At 37.2% G+C, this 27,194-nt stretch overlaps 1 protein-coding gene across 3 annotated transcripts in view; it reads left to right on the top strand.

Moving 5' to 3' along the window:
- Positions 1-27,194, top strand: part of PPP2R5E (protein phosphatase 2 regulatory subunit B'epsilon) — a 143,474-nt gene that overhangs the window by 46,223 nt on the left and 70,057 nt on the right. The window contains exon 1 of one of the 3 annotated variants that reach the window (XM_045822272.1): positions 10,973-11,063. The exons of the other annotated variants lie outside the window; for them this stretch is intronic. The gene's annotated coding sequence lies outside the window, so the exon portion shown is untranslated. Of the gene's footprint in view, positions 1-10,972; positions 11,064-27,194 lie in introns of those variants that run through there. 3 annotated transcript variants of the gene reach the window in all.

The raw sequence follows: 27,194 nt of genomic DNA, 5'->3' as shown, positions 1-27,194 counted from the left end.
AAGATTTTGCATGAAATATGTATATTGCTTTGCATAATATGGCTATTTTAACTATGTTGATTCTTCTAATCCATGAATACGGAATATCCTTCCATTTCATTGTGTCTTTTTCAATCTCTTTTAACAATACTTCGTTGTTTTCAGTATATAGGTCCTTCACATCTTTTGTTAAGTTTATTTCTAGATATTTTATTCTTTTTGTTGCAATTGCAAAAGAAATAATTCTTAAAAATTTTTTTTTTCTGAAATTTCATTGTTAGGATACAGGAAAGCTCTGGATTTATGTACATTGATTTTGTGTCCTGCAACTTCACTGTGTTTCTTTATTGTTTCTGATAGTTTTGGGTGGAGTTGTTAGGGTTTTCTGTATATAGAAACATGTTGTCTGCAAAAAGTGACACTTGGACTTTTTCATTCCCCATTTGTATGTCCTTAAATTTCTTTCTCTTGCGTGATTGCTCTGGCTAGAACTTTCAGAACTATATTGAATAAGAGTGGTGAGAGGGGGTATCCTTGTCTTGTTCCTAATTAGCAGAGGGTTTAATTATACATGGCCTTTATTATGTTCAGGTACTTCCCTTCTATACCTATTTTATTGAGTGTTTTAATCATATGTGGATATTTTATCGAATGTCTTTTCTGCATCTATTGATAAGGTCATATGATTTTTATCCTTTGTTTTGTTAATGTGATATAGAAATAGATCTATTTGTGTATGTTGAACCATCCTTGTGCTCCTGGAATGAACCCTACTTGATGGTGATGTGTTATTTTTTTTTTTAATGTATTGCATTCAGTTTGAGTGTATATTGTTTAGGATTTCTGCATCCACATTCATCAGAGAAGTCAGTCTGTAGTTTTATTTTTTTGTGTTATGCTTGCTAGGTTTTGGTATCAGGATTATGCTGGCCTCATACAATGTGTTAGGAAGTATTGCCTCTTTTTCAATTTTTGGGAAGATAAATAAGGAAGAAGAAATTATTAACAAAGCCTTGAGAGACAGTAATGAAGCAGTATTTGGAATAATTTGAGAAAAGAATATTTGAACTGAATCTAAGAATGAAGAAAAAGTGTGTTGAGATGACCAGTAGTACGAGGTTGGAACCCTGAAATTAAGCATTGTTGAATTTTAGAAATAACAGGAAGGATTCTTTGATACAGTAAATATGTAGAGGGTATACCGTTGAGTTTATTACTGGATATAAAGATGTTTTGAAAGCTGTATGACCAGTTTGTGAAGTAGGAAGGATTAAAATTACAAATTTATTAAGATCCTCAAAACGTAGATATTCCTCTGAGGCTTTTGTAGGACTCTCTGAAATATTTTCTAGAAACCATTGAATTGGTTTACAAATGCCCACATCATTGGCACTGACCCTGTCTGTTTATCCACACTTACACTGCACTTCCCCTCAGCTTTTTAACCATTTTCAAGCTCCTTTTCTTCTCCAAATGACTGAGCTCAAGGAGAAAAACATCTGTTGCTCTGGAAAAAGACCAAACAGGAACGTAAAAGAGAAGCAAGATAAAGTGTTTTAATTGGTTAATTGTTTTAATTCCTAATCTGATTTTCCTGGTAGAATGTAACACTTTCTTATTTTAAAGTATTTTAACAACTTGAGTTAATACTTATTTTCACTTTCAAGTAACATGTTTACTTGGCATTATGTGTTAAAATACTAGGATGCTGGTTTTGTGTTGCTTTTCTGGACAAATAATTTCCTCTGATTCTTCCTCAGATAGAAGCTGGGCTTCTTAAAGGGCTGGGTACAGGTTGACTTTATGGGCAGCTATATTTAAAATATATTATTTGTCACAGACACATCTAGGTTTGAGATAGCTCAGCTCTATTCATGTTATGTGCTGGTTTCATAGGAGCTGCAGAGACACAAATATAATTAAATGTAATTCCAAGAGGGCAGATATTACTGTGTCATATCATCTAGTGGAGCGCAACAAGAGAGGTACCAGATAGGGCCCCTTGTAGTTCAAAAGAAGGAAGAGATCACATCAGGCCGAGGGAATCACCAAGAAAGGCTTCAAGAAAGAAGTGACATTTGAGAGGGACCTCTTAAGGATGGATGGGGAAAGGGGCTGGAGGGGGAAGGGGCAGGGTATTTCTTGTGGCCAGGCCCAGGCAGACAGCGGGTAGGGAATGATGATGGAATGAAGACTTGCTTAGGTCTTCAGTTGAACCACAGATAACAGTGTGGCTGGGATTAGAGTTAAATGGCATGGTGGGGAAGGAGGGCACAGGAAAGCAGAAGTAGGGTAGGAAAGAAAATAAGTGGGAAGGGAAATTGTAGAGTACTATGGATCTCATGTTTTTTGCAGTTTTATAATCTGATATACCTCAAACTATGGTGTTGGTAAACACTTTCTGATGATAATTTGCAGTTTGTAATTTATTATACATCTCAAAATATGAATATTGGCATATGTTCACAATAGATCTTTGTGAATGGGTGTGTGTGTATAAATTATTCCAGAAAAGAGTTTCTTTTGGGATTTGTTGGAGAACCTATTATTTGTGCAAATGTTTCCATTTATGAGCACTGTGGAAATAAATTGCTTCCTAGTTGGTGGAAATGTTTTAAGAGAGACATGTTTAATGCAGAGAGAGATCTGATCCATTCTAATGCCTTCAGACTCTTCAGTCCACATACATTTCTGTATGTCTAGGCAAGAACTTTCTCCAGTCCAGACCTGCATTTCTAGTGACTCCTTGGTCCCTTGTCACAGGCACTTGAAATTGAGCATCCCACATCTCTCTAGGATCTCTTCTTTAGAGTTTTCCCATTTTAGTGAGTGGCCCCATCATCTCCTTTGTGGACTAGGCTGGTCTGTCTGGTCGGGCTTGGAGTCTTTCTGCTTCCTGCTGCTCACTATAGCTTTTTGAGCCTGTCCTGTCCTCTCCCTTCCCATCACTGCTCTGCTCTGTCATCCACCTTTCAGAGCGGCCTGAATCCCAGCTCTGTGGTAGGTGGCTCATTGGCTTCCAGCCTCTGCTCCCCCACCCTCCCCAAATGGAAACCCTCTGATCTGACCCTGCCTGCCTCTCTTGGCTACATCCTCCCACTCAGATACTGTGTTTTAGCCACAGGGAGCTGCCTGCTTCGAATGGGGAATGTGCGGGGCTGTGGGCCCCTCAGTGCCCTCACGCATGCTGTTGTCCGGGCACGCAGAGCCTTTCCTCCTCTGGTGCTTCTGGCCACCTTGCTCTCTCAACAGTGGCTCAGATATCACTTCCTCTGAGAGGAAGTAAGTCAATTAAGTGTCTTTTTCTTCTCATTCCATGGAATGTTGATTGGATCAGTTCTACTTACCACATAGCCATCATAACTAGGTAAATGTCAACCTTTTCCACGAGTCTGTGAGCTCAGTCTATTTAGAACTGTGATGCTGTCCCCTCTCCATTTCCCTTTTTTGCTCTGCTTTTTCTTTTTTCTATTGCTCTGGTACCCCTTTAACATACCATATATATATATATATATATATATACCATACCATATATTTATATACCATATATATATACACACCATATATATTTATATACCATTTATATACCATACCATATATATTTAACATACCATACCATATATATATATATATATATATATATATATATATATTCGTGATGAACAGTTTATTCTGTCAGACTTTCTGAGGGATGTATGTATGTCTGTATGTATGTCTGGTACTTAGAAGTCAATATAATTAATACTTTTTAGGATTTGTATACATTCAAATAAATTTGTTCTTTTGTAAAAGACTGGTTTATTTTCTTTATTAGTTTTAGATGTCCTAGTCAGATAGAGTTGTTTCAGGCCCACTGTCTTAAGCCAAAGCTCAATAACTCAACAAGTAAGAACATATTTTATTAAAGCTCATGCTTTCATAATTCCATTTATATAGAGTTCAAAATTACACAAAACTTCATGGCAGCAATTTTCAAACATTTTTGGTCCTATAAGCTTGAAAGAATTTGGTAAAACAATGCATTTTTGCATTGTTCTGAAAAGTTTTCTTGTACAATATGTTTAGGTAATTGCTTAGGGCATAATTTCCAGGATGTCGTTAATACTGACATTAAGAGAATTTTAGAAAGAGAAGCTTAGTGATGGATCCATGAGGGTTTATTATACTGTTCTTTCCACTTTTGAGGATATTTTAATATTTATATTACAAAGTAAAATAAAGCAAAAATTCTCTTTCAAAAATGTTCCCGTATGTGTATTTTGGTTTGAGACCATTGTCCTTTGATGCCACTAACACCATTAGTCTTACTGCCATTAACAAAATAAGACATTCTCTTAGGTTGAATGAAATGAATTGCCAGTGGTTGACCATTTTTGACCTGTAAAAATGATTGTTTTATATGGTTCAGCCTAGCAATATTTAATTGTAGATATTGTTTTTTTCTCCAAACCAGTTTCATTTCACTAAACAGAACAGAGCTTGATGGTCCAAGGAGAATATATTTCAAGCTCTTTAATCCTCAAACCCTGTCTCTTTTTAAGATTTGCCAAAAAGAGTTGTCAGCCCTGACTGATGGTGGCTTGGTTGGGCATCATCCTAGAAGTCGAAAGGTCATCAGTTCGATTCCTGGTCAGGGCACATGCCTGGGTTGTGGGGCCCGGTCACCAGTTGCGGTAGAGGTAACTGATTAATGTTTCTTTTTCACATTGATGGTTCTCTCCTTTTCTTTCTCACCGTCTTCCCCTCTCTTTAAAAATAAATAAAATCTTCAAAAAAAAAAGTTCATTTGCTATCAGTATGGTGCTAGGTGTTAAACACGCAGCCACTTTTTACCTTTTTTTGTACCGAAGATTTAAGTTACAGTTTGTTTAGCTCTTTATCCCTGAGTGTGGGCAGACAAATCGGTCAGTTCTTTTAGCTAGGTGCTGAGTGAACAGAAGAGAGTGTTTGGGGCCAGACAGGTGGAGCTGTCACCTGAGTAGTACCTGACAAATTGACTTTAGAGAGAAGTTAATCTTCTAAAGAGCTCAGAGTACGTCTCTGTGTGTTCTTGTCTTTGTGTGAAGTATGGGAATAATGGACTGAGACAGATACTGCTCTTAACATTTTCTTTAACGAGGAGATTGTGATCCGGAGAAGTGAAGTGATTTAATCTGCTGTCATGGTAAGTCAGGTTGTCATGGATTTTCAGCGCATGTTCCGTATCTTAGACCAATTGTTCTCAAAGTGTGTTGCCCTGGCCAGCGTGGCTGTTGTCACCTGGCCCTCTAGTTACAAGTATTACTTTTACATTTTTAGTTTAACAGAGAATAGTAAGCATTTAATGTATTTTTGCCTAGTTAGGTGTCATGTGCTATAAAATACAATAAAACTCTGCCTTTGTGATATATAGAACTAGGCTCCGAATTTCCTTTTCAGAGAGCTCGGTAATGATCTTTGCCCATGGTACAATTTGCTTCGATACTTCAGGCTCACTGTCGAGAACCTCAGAAATAGCATATGATTATTTTGTGGTAACTCATATGAGAATTAAGATGCTGAGAAATGATCTTGAATCATAATAAAGGAATTTTTATGTTTTGAATAGGGGGACAAAGCTGCCATGTTTTAGAACTACTAAGGCATATGCTTTTAGTTTTATCTGAGTTTTGTAGGGTGATTTCTTGACGTAATCTGTATGGATGTTTTAGCTATAAGTTTTCTAAGTAGGTACTATGTTTGTACTTTCTAAACCATTAAGTGGAACTTAGGGTCTGATAAAGATTTTTCTTTATGATTTTTGATACACATATGTATAAAATTTAGATCCCATGTAGTTAATATACTTCATTTTACCTTATTGAAAAATATAAAATCACATATAAGTCAAGCTCTCCTGCTCTCCTGGGACACCTAGGATGGTATTATTTCTATATTTTGCTACCTGCAGTAAAGAATTTATTTTACATCCTGGCCCCAGCACACACACACACACACACACACACACACACACACCGCAATGCAAATGTAACCAATGTACAAGTTAAATGAAGCAAGACAATTTAATATATGTATACTTGTTTCTATCATGTTCTATTCTATTCTCCTTCATTTAAAAAAATATGGTGTTCCAAGTCCCTAAATTGAGTTTGCAAAAACAAAAACCAAAAAAACCCCCAACAACCAATGAAATAGGATAAACTGTTACTGAACATTTGGTATAAGTGCCTTCTAGAAGGAATTTTTAAAAATATTTTAATTTAAATATAGTAGGTATACAATCTCATATTGATAATTATTTTCAGGTGTACAGTATAGTGATTCAACAGTTTCACATCTCATGATGTGATCACCCCACCAATGCTAGTAATGATCTGGCAATGTGTAAACTTATCACAATATTGTTGATTGTATTCCCCTTCCCCCTTCTCCCACCCGCCACCCCCCTTCTGCTCACCATCCCTTTGGTTTCTGTTTCTGTGAGTCTGTTTTTATTTTGTTTGTTTTGTTTTGTTTCTTAGATTCTACATATGAGTGAAATCATGTGGTATTTGTCTTTCTCTGCCTGACTTAATTCACTTGGCATAATACCCTCTAGATTCATCCATGTCATTGCAAATGGCAAGATTGCATTCTTTTTTATTGCTGCATAGTATTCTGTGTGTGTGTGTGTGTGTGTGTGTGTGTGTGTGTGTGTGTGAGAGAGAGAGAGAGAGAGAGAGAGAGAGAGAGAGAGAGACTCTGTGAGAGAGAGAGAGAGAGAGACACCTCTTCATCCATTCATCTGTCAATGGACACCTAGGTTGCTTTCATGTCTTGGCTGGGGTGTTTTTTTTTTTTTAAGATTTTATTTATTTATTTTTAGAGGGGAAAGGGAGAGAGAAGGAGAGGGACAGAAACATCAATGCTTGGTTGCCTCTTGTGCGCAACCCAGGCATGTGCCTCGACTGGGAATCGAACCAGCGACCCTTTGGTTAGAAGGCCGACTCTCAATCCACTGAGCCATACCAGCCAGGGCTTGGCTGTTTTAATAGAAGGAATTTTTGAGAACTGTTGAATATCAATTCCCCTGTTAATTACTCCTGTCATCTTTCTTTGTCGCCTGCTTCCATTATATAAGGGTTACTCTATGCCAGGCACTGTGCTGACTGCCTAAGGCAGATAATACAGTCCTTCCCCTCTAGAAGGTTATATTCATAATAATAATAATAATAACTGTCACCTACTGATCTACCCTCACGGAGATTGTAGTGCCATTAGTACCAATAGCTACTACTTACTGAGTACCTTTTCCTTGCTAAATGTTGAATATTCTGTTTCCATTATTTCTAACCACAGTTTGCTGGGAGAGTGGTATAATTCTCCTATTGGATGAGGAAACTGAAGCAACATTTAGTTAGTGAGGGAACCAGAAATCTATTCCAAGTATGTCTGATTCCAGTATGCCTTCTCTTTCCACAGCACCATTCTGCTTCCCTGTTGGGCAGATTCTCTCTGGCTTTCAATTTCCTCATTCTTAAAAAATTGAAAATTGGATGTCGGATATTGTTAGGTCGCTGAGAATCAGAGGTTTTCATTTGATGTTGAGCAAGTTGTTTGAAAACCGTAGTCTCAGTGTTGAGTTCTGTGGGACAGGTATGCACATCATAAAAACCTTTACCAGTTTGCCTTCCTTTGGTTTCCTTATTAGTAGTTTCAACAGATGAGCAAATATTAAGTGAGCCAAGCCTTAAGTAAAACTGGGCTTTGATTTTTTGTTGTTACTTTCATATTTAAAGTGGGAAAACAGCCTCAGGTGGATAGTTGAAGGGTACCAAAGCTAAATCATACTGAATTCTTTGCGTGCATTTTGCTTAAGAACATGATCAACCAGAATTCATGGTTTCTCTTACAAATTTTTGGGTTTTTAACTTCAGTGTACATGTTTAATAAGTGCCTTTTTTTTTTAGTAGGATCTGGTAGTGGATAGATTAGAAGCTTAATCTTACAGCTCCCCTACATTTATACTTTTTTTTTGATAAAGAGAAAAAAAGATTGCTTGATTTACAATGAGGGTTTGCACTTATTTGGCAGCTGTTTTTCAGATAATGTGTCTTAACTTCTCTTTCTCTCTCTTTATTCTTTCTTCTCCCCTTCTCATCAGCGTTTCTGTCACTGCAATTTTATTTTTTACAGAGAGGAATCAATAAAATGATAGAAAAAGACATTTTGTTACAAAGTTTGTAAAACAAACCTCTGGGCAGCCATCCTTGCTCATTCTTTCTGAAAGCCTTGACTTTCTTTTTCTTTTACTATTGATCTATTTCCTGCTGTCTTCCCACTTTCCTTTCACTTTCCTCATTCCGTTTTTCATTGTTTCTATTTTACATGATTGTTGTAGAGATTGAATAATACTGGTAATAATTACTAATATTTATGGAGTGCTTATCATGTGCCAAGCATTGTTCTGAGTACTTTGCTTAAATTAGCCCATTTCACCCACACAGGATGAAGAAAGAGCAGGGACTTTGTTGCTGGGTTTCTCCCTAACTGCCAGTGTGACCTTGGGCAAAATATTTAGTCTCTTTGTATCTTGGTTTCTCCATTTATAAAGTGTGGCACTGTGAGATAATTCTGTAAATTATACAGAACACTGCCTGGCTCACTGTATAGACTCAATAAATGTTTGCTACATCATTATTATTTTTTATTATCATTAAAGCAGATTGGCAGTTTCCGGAATGTATTGAGTGCTCAGTAAATAGTAATTATTTACATTATTTAATATTAGTGCATTATGTATTTACTTTTAGATGGTGTATTGAGTTTGGCTGAGGCAGATGTGAAGTAGTGTTCTTTTTTTTTTAATGCTCACCTGAGGATATGTTTATTGATTTGAGAGAGAGAAAAAGAGAGAGAAATATCAGTGTGAGAGAGAAACATTGACTGGTTGCCTCCCGAACATGCCCCAACTGGGGATTGAACCTGTAACCCAGGTATGTGCCATGACTGGGAATCAAACCCTAAACCTTTTTTGGTGTATGGGACAGTGTTCCAACATACTGAGCCACTAGCCAGGGCTGAAGTAGTATTATTCTTACATGCTGTCTTAATTTATAAATGAGAATGGTTTTCTTTTTTATGAAATGATGCAGATACTGATAGTCTATGGCCGAGACTCAGATATGTAGTAGATATTGTGGGCATCATAAAGGATTCTTCTGAGAACAGCCATTGAGTTCAGTGGGTATTGGTGGGAAGATTTGGTGCTTGCAAATAAGCATTTTAAAATAGAAAGGTATTGGGGTTTTTTTTGATGTATGTAGGAGAATAATAAAACAAGCACTATAATACTTTATACTCTCCTAAATGATGCAAATTTTTCTTTAATTTTCAGTTGTTAGTGAACACTAGACAGGTATAATAAAGTAGCTTTTTGTTTAGTTAGGTTTGCACTAAGTATATGCTCTTATTCCTGAATGTCATGAGTAAGTAACTTATATATTACTTTATGACTACTAATTGTTAATGGGTTGAAATCAGTAGAACTTCCAAAAAAGAAAAAAACAGTAACCACCAGCAGTCTTACGAGTTCTATGTGCTCATTAACAAAAATAATACAGTAACATAATGAATGAACTGTCAAAAGTGGCTTTCTAGTAATACACCAGTATAGTAAGACATTGAATGCCTTAGAACTGATAATTATAGCATAACTAATATTTATATTACTTGGGTGAATGGTTGAGTCTGTTTTAGAAGTGAGAGTATGGTGTGTGATATTTGAACTTACTCCATCAGGGATTTGAAACCCTCGTAGTGAAGGCTATAGAATATAAACTTCAGCGGCAGGAGCAGCAGGCTTCTTGTGCCCTACAAGACATAGATTTTAATGTGGACTGTTACTGTGTGTATAATTTTGAGGAAATCTTGAATTTTTGATGCAACTCACGTTTCTTAGTTGCAAAAGGAGGGTCAAATCTAGCCAACCTAACTCTTAGTTTTGTTAGGACCCTTAAGTGATACCACATTTTAAAAATCCATGAAAAACTTTTGAGTACTCTACAAATGCAGATTAGCATCAGTTCTACTTTCAAATGCAAGGGCATTGTTTGGGGAGTGTTCTGGCTCCAGCTTGTGTTTATGTTTTTAATGTTTCGGTTAGGTTCATAAACTTTAAGTATCATGATCCTTTATTTGTTTTCACTAATTGAACTGCAGAGTGTATGCATTTGTATCCAGCTATATAGACACACGCTGACGATTCCAGTGCTGTTCGTGACCGCAGTTGAGCGTGTATCAGAGTTTCCGCTGTAAACCTCCCTTTGGGTCCTTTTTTCGTTGTAGCTTGGCTCTGCTGGGGTATAAAATTATAGGGCTTGAATATTTTTGGATGGAAACTTTCTTTTCTTTTTTTTAAAAGGGAATGAATGCATGCTGTTAAAAACTGTGTGTCTTTTTTTGACACACAGTTTTATCATAAAAGTTTTATCATAAACATTTTATCATAAAAGTTTTAAAAACATATGTATTTTCTTAATTTAATGATTTAAAAATGTATTGGATACCATGACTCTGTACTCAGAAAGTTTTCTTTGTTTTTGTGTTTTTTTCTTAAAATATTCACTGACTTTAATGTATTATCTAGTTAAAAGAATATAAATTGTTTTTATAAGCTTATCATAAGTTAGAGAGAGCAATGATATCTTGAACATCTGGACACCTATCCCAAGTTAGGAAAAATTAAACTACTTATAATTTACCAGCCTCCTTAGATCTTCATCAGTAGAAGTATTCTTGGTCTTTGTTTTACATTTTAGTAAAATATGTTAGGGACTGGTCAAGACTTAGCATGCCCTTTCTAGAATGTATGTCATGCGGAACCTTATGCTCTCTCATCTCAGGTGACCAGAATGAGTGGCCACCTGACTCAAGGCTGTCTAGTCGACAGGAAGGCTTTCGGCTTAGGCAGTGATCTGCACCAGAGGCTCTACCCAATAGAGATGAGAGTGACTTGGTGTACCAGTCAGAACCTTTACATTTGAACTAGACACAGAGCAGTGGAAAGCAGGAAGAGACGCTGAAGACAGAAGAGTGATTTTAATGGGGGGCCATAATAGGATTCCGTAAGTTCTTGCTGTTATGTGATCCTGCCTTTATTGTTGCTTTACTGAAATACTCTTGTCAGGGCCACTCCCAAATCTGATGGACATGCGGATCAGCAGCATTTGATACTTGTTTATATTCTCCATGTGGAAACATATTCATTCCTCTTTGGCTTCTGTGACACTGCCCTGGTTATCCTCCTACCTCTGGCTGTTTCTTCTTGTTCTCTGTGCTGGTTCTTCCTCCTCTACTCAACTTGTATGTATGGGATTTTTTTAGGGCTTCTGTGTTGTACTTTCTGTACTTTTGCCATAGGTGGTCTCATCTATCCCATTGGCTTTAAGTCCATTTATATACTGTTGTCTCTCATATTTCTATCTCCAGCCCTGACCTTATTTCAGTCTTTGGGTCTTGTATATATAGTTGCTGGCTGGACATTTCCAGGCATGTCTCTCAAACATTTTCAGTGGAACACTTGATTTCCTCCACTAAACTATTTCTTCTCTCATTTACTTACTGACTCCCCTATTCATCCAGATGTTCAAACCAGACAAATGGGTGTCATCTTGGCTTCCTCCCTGTTTCTCTAGTCAACTTTCACACCCTCCCCCAGAATAATTACTATGGGCAAGTACTTTCGATTCCACATGAACATATTTGTCCACTTTGTTTCCAGTCATTGTCATGACTCCATAGCTGTTCTACAGAGCAGTAGTCTGCTAACTGGTTTCCTTACTTCTTCTCTTGCCTCTTTCCCATTCATTCTACCAGAGTAATCATTTTAAAAATACAAATAACAAGGTATGTCTCTCCTTCAGGCTTTGACATTGCCATGGTTTCTCACTGCATCTGGAATGAAATCCAGACTCCTTCTTTTGAGCTTTTGCTATTCTCTCTTCACCTTGGCTTTTTTAAATGCAATTTTTCTGACATAACTAATTAAAATTTAATCCTAAAATCAAATGCATGTGAATTGAAACTCCCAAGTTTATAAAAACTCAAACGGACTTGATGTTTTCCTCTTCCTCTTACCTCTTTTTCCTTATACTCCTCTTAATTTAATTAAAACTCACACCAAAAACAAATCACAAGTAGCCTTCTCCCAGTCCCCTAAGTCTTGATTTTAGTAGGTATCTCTCAGACGTCTTTGAGAACTGTTTGGGTTGTTTCATTAGCATCAGGGGAATTTCTTTAAGGATACAGAAGTTTTTCCAACTCGTGTATCTATTATCCACTGTTAGCATTGGGAGTGGCTTAGAAGCTTTACTTCTTGTTTTTGGTGATACTTCATCTTCTGAGTTCTTCTCTGTTGCATCTACACTGAGCATTCTGCCTCATTGTTGAGTTTTATCTTTAAAATAATTTTTTTTTATTCTCACCTGAGGACATGCTGATTGATTTTAGAAAGAGGGGGAGGGAGGGAAAGAGAGAGAAACATACCCCCTGACTGGGGACTGAACCCTTGACCTTTCAGCTTGGGAGACAACCCTCCAATCAACTGAGTCACATTAGCCAGGGCAAGGTTTCTTTACCTTTCTCTAGCTGCCCATGGTTTTATTTTTAACCTTTCGTTTTTTGTTCTGCACTTGCTTTGTAAGTTGAGTTTATCTGTTCCTCTTTCACCTTGCTGGGAAAATTCTGGAATCTCTATCTCTCATTTAGCCCCATGTTTCCAGTACTGACGTGAACCTCTGCGCCCTGGAGTTAACTCACACTCGTGTATGCATGAACTTCTTGATAAACTAACTTCTATGTCTAGTGATTCCACTTTTACCAGCAATATATCATTCTTCCAACCTGGAAACAGTTACAAATCTTTGACTTTCCTTTTCATTATATCTTAGTATGACAAAAAATCCCTTTGTTCCCATCTTCTAAATGTGTCTCAGGTTCCTTTTCTTTCCTCCTTCTACTGCTGTCAGATTGGTATAGGCCCTTATAGAGCTTCGTGTTTGGTTTTGGTGACATTGTTTTGGGGACAATTTTCCATTCAAACCTCTCTAAGAACAGTTACTCTTTATGCTTGGCCCCGGCCAATGTATCTCTGTTGTCAGCTGCACGAAACCCAGAGTACTCTGCATTCCTTCACGGCCCGGTTCTGATTCTGCACTTTTGTTTCCTACTCCTCCCAGTGAACTGTCTTCCCTGTCCAGTCACGTGTGTCTTATCTTATTTCCCCCGTAATGTGCTTATTCTTCCCTCCATACTTTTTCTGCCTAAAATGTCTCCTTACTTTTTTCCTTTGTTTATTTCTTGTCCTATTCATGCTTCTCTGAAGTTCCTTTTGGGAGCAGTTCAACCTACCGGATGTCTTCTTGACCTTATGCCGTGCCAGTGATAACACAGGTTTGAATGCTCAGTTCAACTCATCAAAAACCTATGCGGGAACAATAAATGTCAGGTGTTCTAGAACACAATGAAGCAGCTAAACCTGTGTCATTTCATTTCCCTAGAAAGTAAATTAAATCCAAACATAATGTTGAAGTCTTTAAAGTAAGGTAGCTTAGGTGCAAAGGAGAATGTTGGAAGGCCAGAGAAGACTTGGAATTATCATTTGAGAGATTTAATACCGTCATATAGGGGTCCTTTAAATGTTAACAGAAATAACAAACCAGCTAGAGAATCTGTATAACTTGCTTGGTACAAAGTGGAGGTAGATGCCTAGACTCATGTCTGCCTCAGTCTCTATGTTAAAAAATCTATTAGGAAGATGAACCCTTCCAGGTGGTCCCTCCACTGGGTGTTGTAGAGATTAGATGGAAAGTAATAAAAGTAGTGATAAGCCAATTCCTGTTACTCTATAGCAGAGGGGGTGATAATGTGCAGGTGGCAGATTGCCTGGGTCTGAAGCTCAGTAGAGGCCCTTTCTAGCTATGTGATCAAGAACAAGTTACTAAATATCTCTGGGATATTTTCAACATGTAAAATAAGGATAATCATACCTACTACACAGCATTGTGAAAAGAATTGAATGAATTAATAAATTTAAACTGCTTAGAACAGTGACTGTCTCAGAGTAAGCCCTTACGAAGCTTTTAAGATTATTATGTATACATGATATGATTGGAAACGAATGATTCATTCAAGATTTTCAGGAAGAACTATTTATTGTGAAACAGGAAATGGCTCTTCAGAATGTGCCTATCTCTCTTTTTTTTTTTTTTATACCTGTTCTGTCTTTGGTGACTTCTGTTTATTTGGGTTTACTCGTTCATTAACAGGTACCTTTTAACATTGTTTATAGTGTTGCATATCCTGAAAGGGCAGATTGTCTGTAGGAGATCATGGTATTTTCAATAGAGGGTACATTGTGAAAAATACTCAGTAAGGATTGTGTGAATGAGGTTGTCCTGGCCCATCTGGATCTAGTTTCATCAGAAGTTTGAGACATACATATTTTGTGTGTGCTGCCCATTCCCACGGAGAGCCTGGTGCCTGTTTTTCCAGATTTATGTAATATGAGAATGTCCAAGATCTAGGTGAATGTCATTTAAAAGGACTCTTCTGAGCTTGCTGCACTTGGCCTTTTTCAAAGAGACATTGTCATTTGCGTGAATGCTTGGTAACACTCAAGTCTTTGGACTTTAAGGTGTCTTGGAAACTATTTCTTGGTCAATTTTGTGATACAGTCTGCAGTAATGGTACAAGCAAGCAATGTAAATTGTTAAAACTTAAGAATAAGATAGTTTCATTCATTCATTCATTTATAGAGAGAGGGGAAAGGAAGGAGAAAGAGAGGGGAAGAAACATTGACGTGTGGTTGCCTCTTGCACACCCCCAACTGGGGTTGGGGATCTGGTCCGCAACCCAGGAGTGTGTCCTGACTGCGATCGGATTGATGACCCTTGGTTTGCAGGTTGGCACTCAATCCACTGAGCCACATCCACCAGGGCTAGTTTATATCTTTATCCAGATGTGCCCCCCACCCCAAGATCAGTTGATAAGGCTTGCCTTATGATCCTCGTGAAAGCAGAATAGATGTGCCTGCAGGGGCTCCAGATAATTTGCCCATTTTATGCCTGAAATTCCCATTGTTGAAATTAGGCCATTGAATGAACCCATTTTGCTGCTGTTTCCATGAAGCCTTTGCAATAGTATAAATATGTTTCTTCATGGTAAGTCAGTTAGCTCTTTAACAGCCAGGAAGATTAACCACATTTTCAGAGGAAAAGGCCAGTTTTTTTGGGTATGGAGAAGTCATGAGCACTGGGTGTGATTGGGGTGAAAATACTGTGTGCCTTGGGGAGGGGTTTGAGGTGGGCCGTAAAAGGGGAGGTAGAGGATGAGGAAGACAAATTCATTGCTCTGGTCCCTACAGTTCTGATGCTACATATCTCTGTCCAAGTTAATGTCAAATATATTTTATTTTGCCATGAAATTGTCATACTTTCTGGTTCTGTTAATGAGGCTGTTTCTACCCCATAGTTATTGTCTCATGCTAATAGAACTGAATATCTTGCAGCCTCAGTTTTCTCGTCTACAAAATCCTACCTTGCAGGATTTTTTTCAAGGTTTCCATGAGAAACTGCATGGAAGGACCCTGGCTGGAATATTTTAGGTCCTCGCCAACTGCTTTCTCCTTTTCTGCCTTGGCCCATGAAATTTAGGCAATTATTATTATTATTTTTTGTAATTTTCCTTTTATTTACATATGTTAATCTTGTTTGTCATGACTCTAAAGTTTTTGAGGACAAGTATATTTCTTTTTCATTCTCTGCAGTATATGCTCTTAATAGTACCTTGTACCTTTTCTTCATAGAGCAACCTGTTTTATATTTACTTATACGACCATTTAATTAGGTTTTCTTCCCTTTTGGTGTAACCTTCATGAAAGCCAGGATCTTGTTCGATTTTGCTCAGAAATGTATACATAAGACCTAGACTAGTGCCTGGCATGTAAAAAGTGTTCTGTAAATATTTGTGGAATGAATAAATAAAGGATTGATTATTAAGTTAAACATAGTAGATTCTAAGCAAATATAGCATATTCCTTGCAGACTTAGCCTGAGTCCTCGTAGGAGGCTATAAAAAGCTTACAGAATTTTAGCTTAGACCTCAGATCTTTAACACAGTGTGTGGAGAAGAAAAATGGTTTACAAAATACTTTGAAGTGGCTCAGTACTTAATATTACTTTGATGGGAAGTCAGTAATATTGATATGAATATGATATTGTAAAGAATTCTTCAAATGTAAATTACTATTACTACTTTTAGCTAGTATTTATAAGCTAACATCTGTGAATATTAATGTTAATTCAAAATTTAGACTTGGAGAACAGAGCAGTCAAACATTGCTTGTTTTTCTTCCCTTTGCAAATGTAGCATAAACCAATTTGTATTTGGAGGGAGCTTTGGGAGGTACGAGAGCCGGGTGTGTCCCGGTCTTGACAGTGCTCATCCAGATTGTTGAACTCCTCATAAATTCTTGTTTTTCTGTTCCAAATGGACTGTTAGTCTGTCATTCGTTTATTCAGATGCTAGCTCTCTTCACTCTCCAGGATTTCAACACATTGCTGATGCATATCCTGACAGCTGAGTCATTTCATGTACTGAGTTGAGTCAGCATCCTTACCTTTCTTTCCTCTAATCAAATTACATTTTCCTTGTGAAGTAATCTCACTGGATATTAGTAGGTCAAACTCAACATTATTTTCTTCAAATATGGCTTATACAACTAGACACAAAACAAGGGAAGGGAAGAAACCCTATACGTGTCAGCAATTTATATTCATCTGTTAAGTATTTTTTTTAAAGTTGACATTTATTGAACATTTTCCATGTGCCAGGCATTGTGTGAAACAGTTTATGTATATCTCATTACATTCTTGAGCTAGCACTGTGACAGAGCTACTATTCTTAGACTCATTTTGCAAAGGACAATAAGGCTCAGCAATGTTTTTTATTTTTATTTATTTCTATTTTAAAAAAGATTTTATTTACTTTTAGAGATAGGGGAAGGGAAGGAGAAAGAGAGGGAGAGAAACATCAACGTGTGAGAGATACATAGATAAGTTGCCTCTTGCATGCCCCCACCCAGGGATCTGGCTCATAATCCAGGCATGTGCCCTGACTGGAAAATGAACTGGTGACCTTTTGGTTCGCAGGCTGGCGCTCAATCCACTGAGCCATACCAGCCAGGGCTCAGCAATGCTTTTTAAAGCACATTTAGCAACTGAAGTTTATTGAGCACCTGAAATGTCCCATTGTTGTGTGTATTTTTATTCATTCACTTAATCCATAAGTCAACTATATCAGGTAGGAAATATTATTATGCCATCATTTACGTAAGAGGAAACCGAAGCACAGAGATTCACCTATGGTTTCCCTGCTAGGAAGTGGCAAAGCCAGGCTTAGAATTCAAGTAGTGTGATTCTTTAGCCCATTGTAACTGCCACACCATACTTCCCCAGATTGCCCAGCTGGTATGTGGTAGAACCTGATTAGAACCAGGACCTCCCTGACTTTAAAGGGAGTGTGTGGCCCAAAGGACAACCTCAGCCATCTGGAAGTTGCAAGATGAGTTTACTGTTTTTTGTTTCAACTTCCCAGTGTGCTGAAAGAAGTTGAATTAATTAGGCATTGCAAGCATTTCTGTAATGTTCTTGCAGAATTGTAGCTGACGGACTTTTGAGACAGTAGACTGAGTTGCCCAGCTTAGTTTTAATTTTGTTACTCTTATTAACACCAAATCTTATTTCTCATATTTGGTCTGGCCCCTTAAATGGAATATACAGTTATATGTTTTCTGAAAAAGAAAGTCACTTCTAATATAACTGAAGAGAAAATGTTTTTACTAACCAGCAGCATGTTTAGCTAAGCCCTAGAGTACTGCATTGGGTATAGAATGCTGAATTATATCAAGATTCAGAAAAAAGGCTTGGCTTTTTTTTGTTGGCATGCCTATCTTTAGGGCTTACTGACTTTTCCTACCCTATGAGATGGACGTTTGTGTTCAGGACATTAGTAGTAAAAAAGGGACTTACATTGTAAATATGTTGGCTCAAACTGGTGTCCTGTCTTACTTTTCAGTGTTTTAAAATGCTTTTCTGCTCTGAAGTGTTAGGCTTTCCAGATCCATCATTCGTCTTTAAAAAACTCTTTGCATTACTTTTCTGTAAGTTTTAATTTTGTAGTTATACACTCACAATTTAACATACTTATATACATACATATATGCATATACATAGTGAGTTTCTTTCTGTTGTTTTATGTTTGACAGTATTGTTTTTATACACAATAGGAAATAAAGTTTTAAAAGGATTTCATTTTTTTTTTTTAGCATGGTGTTTCAAATTTCAGTTTTGGATTTCCTCAACCCTTATATATGACCTTACATTTATATTTAGTTTATATTAATCACTATCTTTCATATGATGTATGGATGAGTTCCACAGTTAGTGGGGTGTTCTATATGCCATCACTGGGATTTACTGCCCAGAGTATGACCTTAATTATAAGTGTACATTCTTTATTACTTTTGGGATTAGAGGCCATTCCACTGTGGTTACTGAGTCCTGTATCACTCTCAGGAACTTAAGATCTCATATTTAAAACTCCCAACTGAGGTTCAGAAATAGCATCTCTAAGCTGGCATTGCAACATTGGATTGAATCTATTCTTTACTTTAAATCTCTTTAAAAACAGTTTAATGATGTCTTTGGTGTCAACTCTAAGTTGTAAAATAACTGTGCTTAATTGATATTAATGTGATATTTATATATGTGTCCATCCATCTATCCATTGGTTTTTAAACTGCATAGCATACTGTTAATAGCTGCAGGTTCATCATGTTAATCCGCAAAACAAATGGAAACTAGATAGGCCATTTTTATCCCCTGTAGAAGTAATCTCTCGGGGAGAGAGGAACCTTCAATTAACTGAAATACTTGAAAATCTTGTGTTCTTTTATTGCAGTGTTTTTTTTTTTTTGGTGGGGGAGGGTCAATTTAAGGGAAGTGCTTGTGGATAATCTGTAATTCCATTAATTTATTTCTTTACCTTATAATCATGGCATAAGTAAGAATAGTTTTTTTGAAGATTTCTGTTGTTCATACTTTTGAATGCTGCTGAAAATTGGTCTTCAACAACAGTGCTGACTCTTGGGTACATCCTGGAAGTTTGTTCTATTAATTCCTTTTATCAGAATACGATTTTATGATTTGCTCCTTGTGTTAAAAGACAAGTGCAGAAGAGAAGGCAAGTTATGGTTATTTGAGCGTTCTAAATAAATGGCCTTTGTTTAATTGAAGTTTGATATTAAAATTTAAATGAAAATTTAATGTTTCTAGAAAATTTAAGGATTTATTTTTAAATGGTCATAAAATAATTTTGAAGATACGCCAATAATAATGTATTTCCATATAGAAAATAGTTCTAATAACAGTGAAAAAGTTGGGAATTGATCTCACACTGTATGCTGTAGATACTTGATAGATGTTTGTCAGATGAAGGATAACTTTTTGTGAAAAACTCTTTCCACCTTACAGATGGTCTTCATTTAATCCTCACTCAACCTTGTCAAGTACATTTTCTCAGTTTTACAGATAGGGAACCCAAGGTTCAGAGAAGTAAGTGCCTTGTTCAGTGTCACCTGGTAAGCAGTCAAGGTGCAGTTTTCGTTCAGAACCATAGTCAAGACTGGAGTCCTTACAGTATTTCACAAGGCCCAGGGTGATTTCCTGCAGCTGCTGCGCATCCCTCTCTGGCCTCTCTCATTTTCCGCTCAGGCTCCAGCCACGTTCGCTAACTCACCAGCATGCTCCCTCCTGCCAGGGTGCCTTCGCACTTGCCATCTCCTTTGCTTTTTGTTTTATTCCCAGACTCCTGATTGACTGACTCCCTTGCCTCCTAAAAGCGCGTGTTCAATGGTGTCTTCCACATGAATACTCTATTTAAAATTGTACCCTTTAACCCCAGCATGCCAAATTGTCCTTGCCCTGCATACTGTTTTTCCCATAGCATATGTATTATTTTTAGTTTCTATTATTTGTCTCTTCCTGCTAGAATGTAAAGCTTTGCAAGAGATCGGATTTTTGTCTCCTTTTTCAGTTGTGGTGTCCCAGTCTGGACCTCAATGTGTAGTCAATGAATATTTCGTGAATGAATGAATAAGTGAGTGAGTGAGTGAGTGAGTGCAAAGCCTATACTCTTTCCACTAGACCTTCCCACTTTTCGTTTGTTAATGGTAAACTTGACAAAGTTATTAGGTTATTTTTGCTAGGGAGGGCATTTCCAAATTATACTGCTTATTCATGTTGTGCATTCATCTTCATTTTCGATGTTTATCTTCTATTTTTCTCTCATCCTCCAGTATAGAGCATTTATTTTCACAAGTCAGCTAGAGTTTTTATAAAATGTTAGAAAATAAGATATTATCTTATTGATTAGTAGGGGTGAGAGTTCAAGGACGTATAACATTGTGTAAATTTAAGGTATACGACATGTTGATTTGATACACTTCTGTATTGCAAAATGATCACCACCATAGCTTTAGGTAACACTTCCATCTTATCACATGATTACCATTTCTTTCTTTGGAGCAAGAAAATTTTAGGTCTACTTTCTTATCAGCTTTCAAGTATATAATAATATAGTGTTGTTAACTACAATCACTGTGCTGTACCTTAGATCCCCCGAACTTACTGCTCTTGTAACTAGAAGTTCATACACTTTAACCAGCATCTCCCCATTTCCCTCCAACCCCCAGGCCTTGGTAACCACTAGTCTCTGTTTCTGTGAGTTTGGCTTTTTTAGGTTTCACATATAAGTGACATCGTACAGTATTTGTCTTTATCTGATTTACTTTCCTTAGCCCATCCTGATTTTTAAAGTTTTACTTTGTAACTTGTTATTATTAAAGTGTTAGGAACTAATTTATTAAATATGCTTGCTATATTAACATTTTTGTCTATTCAGTTTAGTTTTATTTCTAGAGGAATAGAGTTTTTGTTCACAATTGAAAACGTGGAATTCAATATGTAGAATTTATTGACTCAATCTTGTTTTATTATATACCTACTGTATTTTAGAATCTCCTGCTCACCTAGGTATTAAAATATGAACAAGACATATGGTTCACTGGTTTTTAAAAAAGAGTCCCAATATAATGTGGCAAGTTTTTGAATGGAGGTATGTATAAAGTTTTATGAAAAGTTTTGTTACAGAATTCCTAGGGCCTACAAAGCTGCTGTCAAGTGAGGGTATTCCCACGCTATTGCACGTATATGATGGTCTTTTCAGCTTTTACTGTCATCTAAATACAACTGAAATTAGTGCTGCCCTTACGGCCAGAACTCTGTTTCCCATGCTTCTAGAAAAGTGTTGGAACAGTGAGTGATATGGCCCAGAGATTCCCAATAGAGGCTGGCAGAAAAGTTGTTGCTGGTAGGGAGCAAAGTGAAAAAGAAGTGGAAGAGAAGGTATACAGAGGGAGAGAACATGTGATGTGTGTGTGTAGAGGATGCCAAGCCTGCTTTCTAAGGAAGGCTTGCTTTCATTCTGAGGTTGTCCTTTCTCTTTCATGATGTGAAAGATCCTTTCTTTTAATGAAATTATAGTGAAAATAAATGGTGGCTAGTTATTATTTTAATTCCTTTACCTGAAGGAAAAAAAAAAAGGTGACCTACTCTTTGTAGTTTTAAAATTATGTAAGTAGGTATGTGAGATCCTCAAAAGAGGAAACCACTGATAGAGGTACTTTGGAGCCTGCATACTTCCTGCAGCCTCCCGCCCTCCTTTTTTGGGGGGTATACTCCAGCATGCTTCAGGGATTTACTGTATTCAACAGGCCCTGGCCCCTATATTCCTGGTGTCTCTAGCTTTGTAGAGAGGCCCCTGAGTAATGAGTGATGTTCGAGAGACTGACGGTGTTGGTTAGAGGTTGCAGCGGCTTCTGTCCTGTGGGTGAGACTGGTAACAGGAGAGTAACCTACGCGTATAATTAGGAATTGGGTCAGTTTTAAAATGTTTTATTTCTTGTCCCAACAAATTTCAGTGACTGCCGTGGCCTTAGAAGACAAAGAGGGAAAGATGGTAACCAGTGAAGAGTTGGAAACAGACACTTACTGGAGGTTTTGTGTCTGTGTGCCATGTGTGTTTTTCTCTGTTTACTTTGATTGGAACATAGTGTCAAAAGTCCTGTGAAAGCCCTGAATCCTATAATTTTGCTGCTGAGGCTACTAGTCTGCATCAGAAACCTTTGGGTTTTGGTTATAAATTAGAGAACATGTGTTTGTCAGCATTTGGGAAGGGCAAACTGGAGTGATCCATGAAAAAACCATAATAAATACATGTTGATTGTCCAAGCTGGGAAGAATAATTAATATTAATACATTATTATTATTTAAAACTAATTTACCCACCTACTATTGTTTACTAGTTTATGGCTAATTTTGTGCTGTTTAAGTTTTAAAAACATTTAATTTTCGAAAAGTCAATCAAAATTTCCTTTATTTTAGGTTCCAACTTTCTTAAAAATTAATACTAATATTTAATATATAATGAAAGACTGCCAACTGCAGAAATAACACACTGGAGTAAAAAAGAATACTATTAACACATTTTAGGAAGGCATTTATAAATGGTTTAATGATAGTTATGCTGTTGTTTTAATATTTAAACCCCATCAAGATGGTTGCAGTGGTGGAATGCAGCGGGTCCAAATACTAGTCAATAGGCTGCATCAAAATGACCTAGGGAGCTTTAAAATTATTGTAATTAAAACAATTTTTGGCTATAGTTCTTAGGGCTTTAATTTAAAACTACTGAATCAAAATTGGAAAGGCCAAGGAATCTTTATTTTTTTAATTGAATGTATCGGGGTGACATCAGCCAATAAAATCGTATGTAGGTTTCAGGTATACAGTTCTGCAGTACACCATCTGTATATTGTACTGTGTGTTCACCACCCCAAGTCAAGTCTCCTTCCATCACCATTTATCCCACCATTAATTACTGTCTTCGAGCTCCCTACACCCCTTTCTCTGGGAATCACCATACTGTTGTGTGTCCATGAGTCTTCCTTATTTTTTTTTTCTTAACCCCTTCACCCTTCTCAGCCCCAAACCCCTCCACTCTCCACTGTTAGTTTATTTTGTTCATTAGATTCCACATATAAGTGAAATCATATGACAACTTTTCTTAAATAAGTAACTAACCATGACAATTTATATGTATCTCCCGTGGTGGTGGTTGCCGCTGTCAGTTGCTTTTAGTTATCCTCATCATCATCATTGTTGTTATTGCTGTGGGCTCTGGAGTGAAATTTCCTGGGTTTAAATACCAGTGTCAGCCCATACTGGCGGGACAGGTTGGGCCAGTGACTTAGCTGTTATGGGCCCCAGGTTTTTTCCATCTGAAAAACTTGGATATTAATAGTAACTGCTCATAAAGTATTTTGAGGATTAAAGGGGATACTGTATGCCAGGAGCTTAATACAGTGCTTTGCAATAGAAGATGTTCATTATATTATTGTTGTTATTTTTACGTTGAACTATCAGTCCTGGCCTTTTCTTCCTTTCAGTTAGTTGTTTACCGAATACTCACACCTTGGTCTCATTCTTACGATATTATTTTATCTAGGAAGCTATTCTATGAGGCACATTTTGAACCTTTCAAAGAAGTGTATGCTGATAATCAGTAAAATGTTTTTCGACTTTCCGAATAGATTGGAAGGAGTTCTAAAGGCAGCTAACTGTACATTAATTTATTTATAGTTGAGGCCAAGAAGGAATGCTTTCCCTCTTGTAGATGTTTCCAGGGACCTTCCTTTGCTTGGAAATGGAAAGTTTTCACTGTTAGCTTTAAATAATCTAAGAGAGAAAGAATTTCAAAGGTGAAGGAGATGAAAGAGGGATTTTAAAATTATTACTTTAAAGAGAAGTGGTTTTCAGCTGTGGCCACACATTGAAATCACTTGGAACACCACACCACCACACCACCACAACCACCACAACCACTACCACCATCAGCAACAACATTTTTGAACTCGCTGCATTGAGTATAGTAATAAAATAAATAGTAGGGATGGTCAAATATATAATAGTTATTTTAGCTAACATGTTAATTTCTTACTTGCTTATTTACTTAGAACTATCTGTGTCATCATGTTATACTTGGGTACAATTCATAGGATATGAAGCCTCATTTTATTATTTGATTCATTATAAAGATTTATAAATGTTTCCTTGTTTTGATGAAGTATTGGCTATAACCATGATTCTTTTGGGTACAAAAAGGAATTCTAATAGAAGCTAATTCCACTAGTAAAATAGGATTCTTTTTAAGTTTCCTGAAATACGTGCTACAAAAAGTAGTCGCCTATGTCTGCGTTTAGAAGTAAAGTTGGTGGTGAGGGTTTGGACAGGTAAGAGCATGGACAGGCAATTAGGCACCTTACCATATGTGCCAGCCTACTGTGGTTCGGTCCTTCAAGACTAAGTCAGGTTAGTGTCTGGTCTTCTGTAAATATAGGTTCATACTACCTTATGCAAGTAAAAGTCTCCCTGGCTTTGTTGAAGTTTTGGAGGGTGTTGTGTGAGGGACTAACAGCATCCATGGTTGGGGATTCATATACTGTATGGAAGGTTCTAAGGGTTGAGATAGAATGCATTGGAGACTACATTTACATGCCCAGTCTGTTGGTACCTTTATTTTTTGTGAGAGTTAGAGAAATGAATGTAAAATGGCTAATACTAGGGCATTTTCAGGTGAAAAGCATTGTTAATTTAGAAGCATTTTATTTCAGATCTTTTGAATTGAGTAACTGGTTATAAACTGTTCAGTAGGAGCTCAAATCATGTTATTTCTTAGCTTCCGATACAAACATGACCATTTTTTAGAAATATTTCTTCACTATATTTCCACATAAGTTTTATTTATTTATTTTTTTTATTAAAAGAGAGAGAAACATTAATGTCTGGTTGCCTTTAATATGCCCCTTATTGAGGACTTGGCCCACAACCCAGGCATGGGCCCTGACTGGGAATTGAACTGGTGACCCTTTGGTTTGCAGGCTGGTGCTCTATCCACTGAGCCATACCAGCCAGGGCTCCACATACATTTTAATAGTCTATGTGTAAATAAGTTACTAGCCTGCATCTTTTTTTTCTCTTTAAAACCATTTTGCCTTCTTCCTGTGATATAATGGTTAAGAAATACAAGAATGTGGGCCTTTTTTATTTACTTGGTTGGTGTATTTGCAGGTATGAATTGAACACTATGATTTTCAATAACTTCAGGTGCCTGGAGTCCCAGAGTACCAAATCTAAAGAACACCAGGCTCATGCTTTATTTCTTCTACCTTTGCTACTTTCTGCTTTGCAAAGTCTGGACTGAGTCAGGCCCCAGGGGAAGGTGGGCTGATATTGGACTTACGATCCTGTGCCCCAAATATTAGATGGGATGGAATAATGGAAGCTGTTGACTGCAGTGGCAGGGGGATGAGTCTGCCAATTACAAACAGACACACACACACACACACACACACACACACACACACTAAACAGCCATTCCTCAAAATCATACTGAGGGTGAGGGGAGGTGTGTGTTTGTGAGTATGTGTTTGTGTGTGCTTGCATGGTGCACATGTGATGGGGTGGGCTAAAAAAGGTTATAGTTCTGTCGACTGTTATTTAGACACAAGGAGAATCTGTCTCATAAGTGAACTTGTATCCTACCTCTGCTGTTGAATTCTGTTTCCATTTTTCCATCACTTGTGGCACTTGTAAATTTTAAAATTATTTAGGTAAGAATATCTTGGAGGTAGGCTTAGTTATTTTGTCTAGCTTATTGATGAAAGTTGATGGGATGCTTGGGCGATGATAATAGAAAAGGCATGTGGGAGAAAATGACTTATGTATAAAAAGGAAAGAGAAGGACAGTACAGTGAGAAATATAACCACCAAGTGGATTTACCACTTTGCCGGTCACCACGTTCTTTTCTGGGATGAGAAGCATTTTCTGAAATCAACTTAATTTTAACGGTTTTTCCAGAGCAGTGGAATCTGACCTCATGGATCTTATCAAGCTGCAATAATTGGATCAGTTATTCTTCCCTTTAAATAAATAGTAACATTGGATCGGTGGATTGTTTTGCTAATAACCGTCATGGTATTACATAACCACTACTTGATTCCTTATTATTATGGTTATGATTCTGTGGGATCCCTCTCCTGGGCTCAGGGGTAGCCTGTGTAGGCCACGAATTTCCATTTGGAAGAGAGATAACATGAACATTCACTACCTGGTCTGCTTTGGGATTCTAAACCACTTTTAATTTTTCTAATTTACATTTATTTCTAAATGTCTATAATTTGTATTTTTTTTTAAGTTACTTCAAGTTTTTAGATTTTCAGGTAGATTTGGGAGATGGTAGCTTTGAGTTAAAATCTGGTGTTATTCATTGAGGTAAAAATGTACTACTCATCTGCCCTGGCCAGTGTGGCTCGGTTGGAGCATCATCCATTGACCAAAATGTAATGGGTTTGATTCCCTGGTCGGGACGATTACCAGAAGGCAGCAGCCAATCAATGTTTTTTTCTCTTGTGTCGATGTTTCTCTCTCCCCCTTCTGCTGTTGCTAACAGCAGTGAAAAAGTTTTTTCTTTGGGTAAGGATTTTAAAAAAGTGTACTGCCTGTCTGATTTTTTTCTTTTTGCCATTTATGAGATTTTTCTTTGTGGCCTAGTACCTGATGCATTTTATAAATGTTTCTTTACAAAGAATATTTGTATCTGCCTCTGGGACTGGTTACATAAACATTGAACTTTTATTATTGAAACCTTATGAACTGTTCAGAGAGTGTTCCTTCTCCGATGCTGGCCTGCCCTACACTTTTCACATTCTCCTTTTTCAAATCCCACCGGAATTGGGGAGAGGAGTTCAAGGAGGTTGGGACTGGCATGGCTGTGTGGGGCGATCAAGGGCCAAACTTTACAGGAGGAGCTCTTTCCTTGGACTAAGTGAGGGCATCTTTCATCATGAATGAAGATTTTAGAAAATTGTTGCTGTAAGGGAATTGACTCTTTGAGAAAACCTCTCCTCGTTTTCTTTCAGTCAGTCTTGATTACTTAAGTTGTTTAATTTAAGGAGAGGATATCACTTTAGAAGAATTTAGTCTGTGAAAAAGGATGAAGCAAAGCTTATTGGGGAATG

The sequence above is a fragment of the Phyllostomus hastatus genome, unplaced genomic scaffold (genome assembly GCF_019186645.2).
Source record: "Phyllostomus hastatus isolate PE091 unplaced genomic scaffold, TTU_PhHast_1.1 phas_scaffold_501, whole genome shotgun sequence".
NCBI classification, from domain to species: Eukaryota; Metazoa; Chordata; class Mammalia; order Chiroptera; family Phyllostomidae; genus Phyllostomus; species Phyllostomus hastatus.
The sequence above is the reverse complement of the archived record's forward strand: the minus strand, read 5'-3'. Positions and strand labels throughout refer to the sequence as shown.